Genomic DNA, 7,011 nt, shown 5'->3' on the forward strand with positions numbered 1-7,011 from the left:
CGTTGCCTGGGTCCTACCTTTTACTACAGTGATAGCTGGCTAGTCCTTGAAATTACTTCTAGACCCACAGGCCTCTGTGCTACTTTACAGTACTTGGTCATCCTCAGAGGGTACACAAGACTGGTGTAAAGAATAATTAAAAGCAGCAACAATAGCAGTTTAAAATTGAATTGAATGTTCCCTTAACTATGCTAAGTGGCTTACCACGCACAAGTTTATTTAATTCTCTTGACAACCCTAACTTGTCAATACTATTATGATTTTATTTTTACCCATGAGGAAACAGACTGAGAAACTTTAAGGGCATTCCCCAAAGCTGGCAAGTGGCAGGGTCTGGGTCTAAACCTGAGCCTGTGCTCGAAACCACACTAGGTATTGCCTTCTTTCCCAGTGACACTGGATTAAGAGCAAAGGAAATCACAGCCTGCTGAGAATCACTTGCAGACCAGAACTAAAGACAGCCTCAAGCCAATAATCAGCAGATGTAGATGGGTGAAAAATAGCACAGATGCTGGAAAGCAACTCTTGTAGAAACAAATCAAAAGGAATGCAGAAACTCTACCAAGTAGATAAACATAGTACTAGCAGCGGGACAGGCAGAAGAGGCCAGCTCATGGATGATTTCCATTTTCTCCTGAGTCTTTAAATCATTTCAGAGTGTGCTCCTGCTTTGTCAAGCTTCTCATGTGTGCGCTTAGCTGGTGTGTTATACATCATCCACTGGAACTCACACGGTCCTTCTAGACTTCCAAAGCTTGTCTCACTCCATCAAGAAACTTAATGCTCATTAACTGTCATGATATGAAGAATATTTTATGACTCTGTCCCTCCAGGGCCCTAACTGTCCAACCACAATTTGTTTCAAAATCTAATCATCACTCTTAATCTTATAGAGACTCAAGATCTCTCCTGCCCTGCTAGGCTAAGTACTACCCTCCTCTCCAATTCACAAATAGCTAAGTAACAATGAAATAAATAGATCTTTTGGAGTGGAAAATCTTGAGGTCATCAACTGGATTAGCCCATCATTTGGAATGCAGGGTCTGAGGGTAATTCAGGGATGACATGTATACTCAGAAGCAATGGAAGTCACACTGGGGGTGGGACTAGGATGAGACGCTTGTACTGGAACTAGCACAGGGCTTGGCATATAGCATATTCCATTTGTACTCTTCCCCTACGCTTCTAATAATGTCACCAAAAAACACACCACCTTCTTTGCCTACACCATATGGAATTTACCATCAACCAAAGTCCTAAAGTCTTATTTCACAAGTGCAAGTTCTTCCAACGAGTACTTGTGCATTTACACTTACGGGTCAAAGTAAATAATCTTATATTTACCACTGTTACATAGTCTAGGTAGATTCAGATCAGATCTGCTTGGATTTTGATAATGTCAACAGACTAATGAACTAATTCTTTTTGTATGTGTGCTGCTGAAGTAAGCACTATAGTAATGCTTCTTGGCTTTATATCCAGAAATCTGTATAATATACATCTATCCAAGACACTGACAAAAATACTTACTAGGATAGGACCATGAACAGAGTTTTTTATAAGCCACCAGACTGCCCACCCCCGACCCCTGGTTGCTAAGAAGCTCCCTCTAAGTATGTTCATTCAACCAGTTATTAATCTGCTTAATTGCATTAGCTCAGCTCGTATTTCTTAATCTTATCTCCAATTATATCATGAAGAAATTACACAATGACCCACTGAAGTTCATGAACGTTTTGTCTGTTGCATTTCCTTGCACTCTTGTTTCCCACTAATTTGGCCAGATTTAATTTGGCTAAAAGCAATTTGACTAAAAGCAATTTGGTCAAGAAGACAATTTTGTCAAAACAGCGATCTGGATACAGAAGAATAATGCCAATCAGTGTTTTCAAAGTTGATAATTTTTGTGTGCTACTTGATAGAGCTATGACCCATTTTGTACCTTATATATATTTGTCAATATTCTGTTTTTTCTCAATAGTTTGATTTTTAAAATTACTAATTCATCTCTAGCCAGTTGTTCAAGCTGGCTTGAACATTCAAACATTGCTTATAATGCAGACTAACTGAAATAATATAACTATTCAGCAGTTAATTAGAAGAAAGCAAATGTCCAACAACTGATGTATTGTTTTTTAAAAAAATATGCTAGGTTCCAGATACCATATGGTAGGTAAAATATAATATGTACTCATAGGAAATGCATATAGGGATGTCATACACTAATGTTCAATTATGGTTGGCACTCTTGAGTGGGATTATCTTTAAAGATTTGTTTTGGTTTGTATTTATAATTTTCCATAATAAGCATGTGTTTCTTAAAAAGTCTAAAATAATACATAAATCATAATTGTAGTCAATTGTTCAATCACTCCATTAGTTTCAAGTATGTAGCTGCTTTTGTTGGATTCTTGTTCCCTAAGCAATTCCTTAATTGTTCAAACTTTGCAGTGTAAACAGAGCAATTGTTTGAAGATGAACTCTGGAAACTAACATAGTGTTTGAAGATACTTATAGTGTTAAAAGCTGTCCCATGTTTTATCACTCATACCTGAACATATAATGATGGAAGATATTCATTGTTTTTAAGTTTACGTGTTTTTGAGAGAGAAAGCGTGCGAGTGAGTGAGGGAGGGGCAGAGAAAGAGAGGGACAGAATCCCAAGCAGGCTGTGCACTGCCAGCACAGAGCCCGACAGGAGGCTCGAACCCACAAACCATGAGTTCATGACCTGAACCCAAATCAAGAGTCAGACGCTCAACTGACTGAGCCACCCAGGTGCCCGTGGAAAAGATTCATTTTTTTTAATTTTTTTTAAATGTTTTATTTATTGTTGAGATACAGAGAGACAAAGCATGAACGGGGAGGGTCAGAGAGAGGGAGACAAAGAATCCGAAACAGGCTCCAGGCCCTGAGCTGTCAGCACAGAGCCCGACGCGGGGCTCGAACTCACGGACCGCGAGATCATGACCTGAGCCGAAGTCGGCCGCTTAACCGACTGAGCCACCCAGGCGCCCCAAGATTCATTTTTAACTAATGTATTGTGCTGACCAATTTGCTTTTGACCAAATTACTTTTGGCTAAAAACATACTACCATCTACCAGGCTAGTAATATATTAGAGAAAATAAATGTGACTATCCCCATGATTTCCTTTTAAGTGAATCTATGCTGGATCCTAGGGATCCACTGGCATCTCCTTTGGACACTCTATAAACCATTCCTTTAACAATCCATTTTAGAATCTAGCCAGTTTGAGAAAATTTAGCACTATGTGTAAGTTCCTTTTGAAACTGTCTGAAGACACCAATGGGGGATAACCCCCTACTTGAAAATAAATGCTGATAAACTCAGCTGTCTGAGCACTCCATTCCAAGTATTTTACACTGTTCTCAAGGAAATTGCTCAATTTCTCCACCCTCTAGTGTCTCTACAGAATGAATTCAAGAATATGACATACCTTTAATATTCTCCCACCCCATAGTTTTCCCCTGCTATTTTCCCTTGACCCACCTTACTGTTACCACTGTTATTTTAAAAATCAGTGTGGTTCCAGGGGCAGTAATTGCTGCTTGGCCCTGCTCTTGGTCTATATTTATGGCTGTCTGAGAAGGAAGGTGTAGAGGAGTCACCACAAGCTCCCATGAGTTGCCAGCCAAGTCTTCTTGAGCCTTCTAAGTGCTGCCTTCAGGCAAATAGGTGATAGGTTGCACTTTATGATTTTAAGTAATATACCATATTAGATATGACAAAATATTTAAATTATTTTCCATCTTCTTTGTAAAAGGATCTGGTCAGGACAGGACAACTTTAAGTTGTCCTCACCTTCCTAGGGTTTGTTCAAAATACAATAATCGGGGCACCTGGATGACTCAGTCAGTTAAGCATCTGACTCTTGGTTTCACTCAGGTCATGATCTCACAGTTTGTGCATTTGAGCCCCACATTGAGCTCCACGCTGACAGTGAGGAGCCTGCTTAGGATGCTCTCTCTTTCCCTTTCTCTCTGCCCTCCCGTGCCTGCGCTTGCTCTGTCTCTAAATAAATAAATAAATAAATAAATAAATAAATAAATAAATAAACAAACTTTAAAAAATAAAATAATTGCATCTCTCAGTGTTTGTTCACAAATATTTGCTTGCCTGTGTAATCTGAAAACTTGAATGATTGAAGGAATGTACTTTAAATAGGATGTGAAATCATAGTAATTTCCTATTCCTTCAGGCTTTCATTCATTCAATAAACGATGAAAAGTAAGAATAACAAAAATAAAGGAAACTATTAGCTCTATCTAGAGACAAATGAGACACTGTTTAAATATGAGTTCTAGAATGGTGGTGATTCCATCAGGGTTTGGTTGTTAGAATGACAGAGAATAATTACTTGAGCGTTTATAATTCCACTGTCTCTGTGTACCTTTTGGCAACTGCCCTCCAAGTATTCCTAGCAGAGTCTGAGCACAACTCTGAGGAAAAGACCCAGGTCTGTCAAAGATGAAAAACAAAACAACCTGAGTGAACCTCTCAGCGGAGAGGTGTCATCTTTGATCAAAGAAATAGAGAAATCTTGAAAAAAGCTTTTCTGGTCCCTGATTAGGTAATTTTTCCTGAACTGACCTAGGCAATATAGTTCACCTTTGTTTCTGCCCTTTTTGTCTCCCCAACCTTTTTTTTTTTCTTTTAATTTTATTAGAACGAGACAAGGAATTACCAAGACTGGCTCTGATGTAGTGTCTGGTTAATGAAGCTAACACACTGCCTAAATATTTATTCTCACGTACAGGGTATTTAGATTGCATATGTGTAGAAATGTTGTCAAGTTAAAAATAACTCTTTCTGCAAGGCAATGGCACACTGGAATGCTAATCCAAACCACTGCTTATCCTTCTGAGACTAGCATCCTGGGTGTCCTGGCTGCCCAAAGTAAACAACCCCAGCCTCATTTCCTTAGGAATCTTCACCTTTTTGCTTGAGCTCTTTTAAAAATGTGTGCCGAGAGTAGCAAGAAACAGCAGCAAGAGGAAGAGAAAAATCTTCAGATAGCCGCTTGTTTCCAGAGACCCCCCACATTCTCTACTCAACTCCTGGTGGGTAAATTTCCTTCCCTCCAGACCAAAGGTAGCTTCGCCATTCTGATCCTTAGAGTCAATGAGGACCTTGCCTAAACAGAGTGCAGCTAATCAATAATGTGGTTCAAAGGGTAGGTTCATGGGAATGCCTGGAGCCAGGTGAGGACACTTAGTCCTGGAAGGGCGAAAGGCTGGAGAAGGGGAGATGGCGTCTAAGCCAGGCCCTACCACTGCTGTTCCTTTGGACTTTAGCTGGGGTGCCCTAGCCCCCCTGGGACTCACCTTCGAAGCTTATAAACTGGAGGGAACCTGTATCACAGGACTGTGCACTGGGGGCTGATAGATCGATGCGAACCACTATTCAGAGTGAGAAAGACAACGATAAGCAAGAACCTGGATACTTTGTGTGGATGCACATTGGTGCTGTTGGCGAGAAGGGCACAGAAAGGGGCTTGGGGTCTCAGGGGAAGTTTGAGGTGCCCACAGTAACATTCCCCAGGGAAGAGGCAAAGGTAAAGTAGGAGAGTGGGAGAAACATCTGGGCAAAGATTTAAGAGAAAAGAAACTGCGTGAATAGAGTGTAGGTCTTCTCCTTTATGGTCTCCAGAGCACAGAAAGATTTAACAACACTTTTCCCTACAACAGAGAAATATTCTACAGTGATGCCCTCTTAGAAACAGATTATTTACATAGCTAAAAGCATGAGTATTTCACCCTTGGAGTCTTGTTAAACTTGAACAAAAACATTAAAAGCTCCTGTAAATTTCTACAAAAAAGACTGGACGCCGTTAACATGAGACACATAACTGCCTTATATATTGTTGAACTTGTTCCACATCATTTTATGTCTGACAAACCACGGGCTCTTAGTCTGCATTGTAATAACTTCCAGCTTCCCACGGTAACTTGCCACAATCCCAAGGAACGGGTCTGCTCCAGCAGCACCTGACCCCAGCAGATCTTCCAGGTCGTGCAGAGCAGTGCCAACAGAATTTGGCAGCGGGTTTCTCCAATCCCCTCCCAGGCCTTAGCAAGCACCAAGCGACCCTTGGGGTAAAGACCCACAGACCTGGACTGACATTTGGTTTCAATTCTGCTGAGCTTCTTTTCTCTATGGAATTAATCCTGTTTACACACACCCATTTTCAAGTGGCAAAGATAATTTGATCCCGTATTAAAGGACACTGATTACTCTGAGAACAGACAGAAAAAACTCAGCCCATCTTGGGCACTTCCATACAAGTGGAAAAGCACAACAAGTCTATGTGACTATTTCATTATGGAAGGATTTTTCTTTTTTAAGCAGTGGCTTTTTTTTTTCTTTTGGTCTTTTTAAACCAGAGCTGTGTGTGCATGTTTGACAGTGAGCTGTTATTCTAAAAGGCAGCAGGAAAGGCGGCATGTTAAAGTTTCACATTAAACAACAAAGAGTTTCAAGGAACGTCCTCAAATTACATTCACGGTTTCAAAGTTCAAGAATTGTGGCAGAGCGCTGCTTACCTTACTATTTCAGGTCCCAAGAGGTCTTTAAGTCTAAAGCAGTACATCAACTGTGCGGGATTTATTTTCTCGCGTAAAAGTCTAATGTGTCATAGCACCCAGCTCACTGGGAGGAACCGACCTCCTCTTCCCGAACACCAATGAGGAAACCAGAGGAGCACATGTGGGAAGTGGCTTCCCTGAAAGCCTGTCACAGTCTGCCCATGCTCTTTGTGACGGAGGTGCCAAATCAACCTTGGCATGAGGCTCACAAAGCACTTCATTGTGAGGTCCTGGTTAAGTCTTGGGGGAAGGAAAGAGTTATTTAAAAAAGGGAGGGGGGCTCTAGCCAATCTGTAGTTTTCATGCTTTTGTTGGGATGGGCCTCCCATTCATTAAAAATATAGAGAATTATTTTTCTGTTAGCTTCCTAGGGAGCAAGTAAGACTTGTAACAACCCACCAATA

At 40.7% G+C, this 7,011-nt stretch overlaps 1 protein-coding gene across 1 annotated transcript in view; it reads right to left on the reverse strand.

Annotated features, from left to right (window-relative positions):
• Positions 1-6,744, reverse strand: part of STARD13 (StAR related lipid transfer domain containing 13) — a 540,351-nt gene extending 533,607 nt beyond the window's left edge. The window contains exon 1 of the mRNA XM_047852656.1: positions 6,566-6,744. The gene's annotated coding sequence lies outside the window, so the exon portion shown is untranslated. The remainder of the gene's footprint in view (positions 1-6,565) is intronic.
• Between the last annotated feature and the right edge of the window lie 267 nt (positions 6,745-7,011).

This window comes from Prionailurus viverrinus, chromosome A1 (assembly GCF_022837055.1).
Source record: "Prionailurus viverrinus isolate Anna chromosome A1, UM_Priviv_1.0, whole genome shotgun sequence".
Lineage (NCBI taxonomy): Eukaryota > Metazoa > Chordata > Mammalia > Carnivora > Felidae > Prionailurus > Prionailurus viverrinus.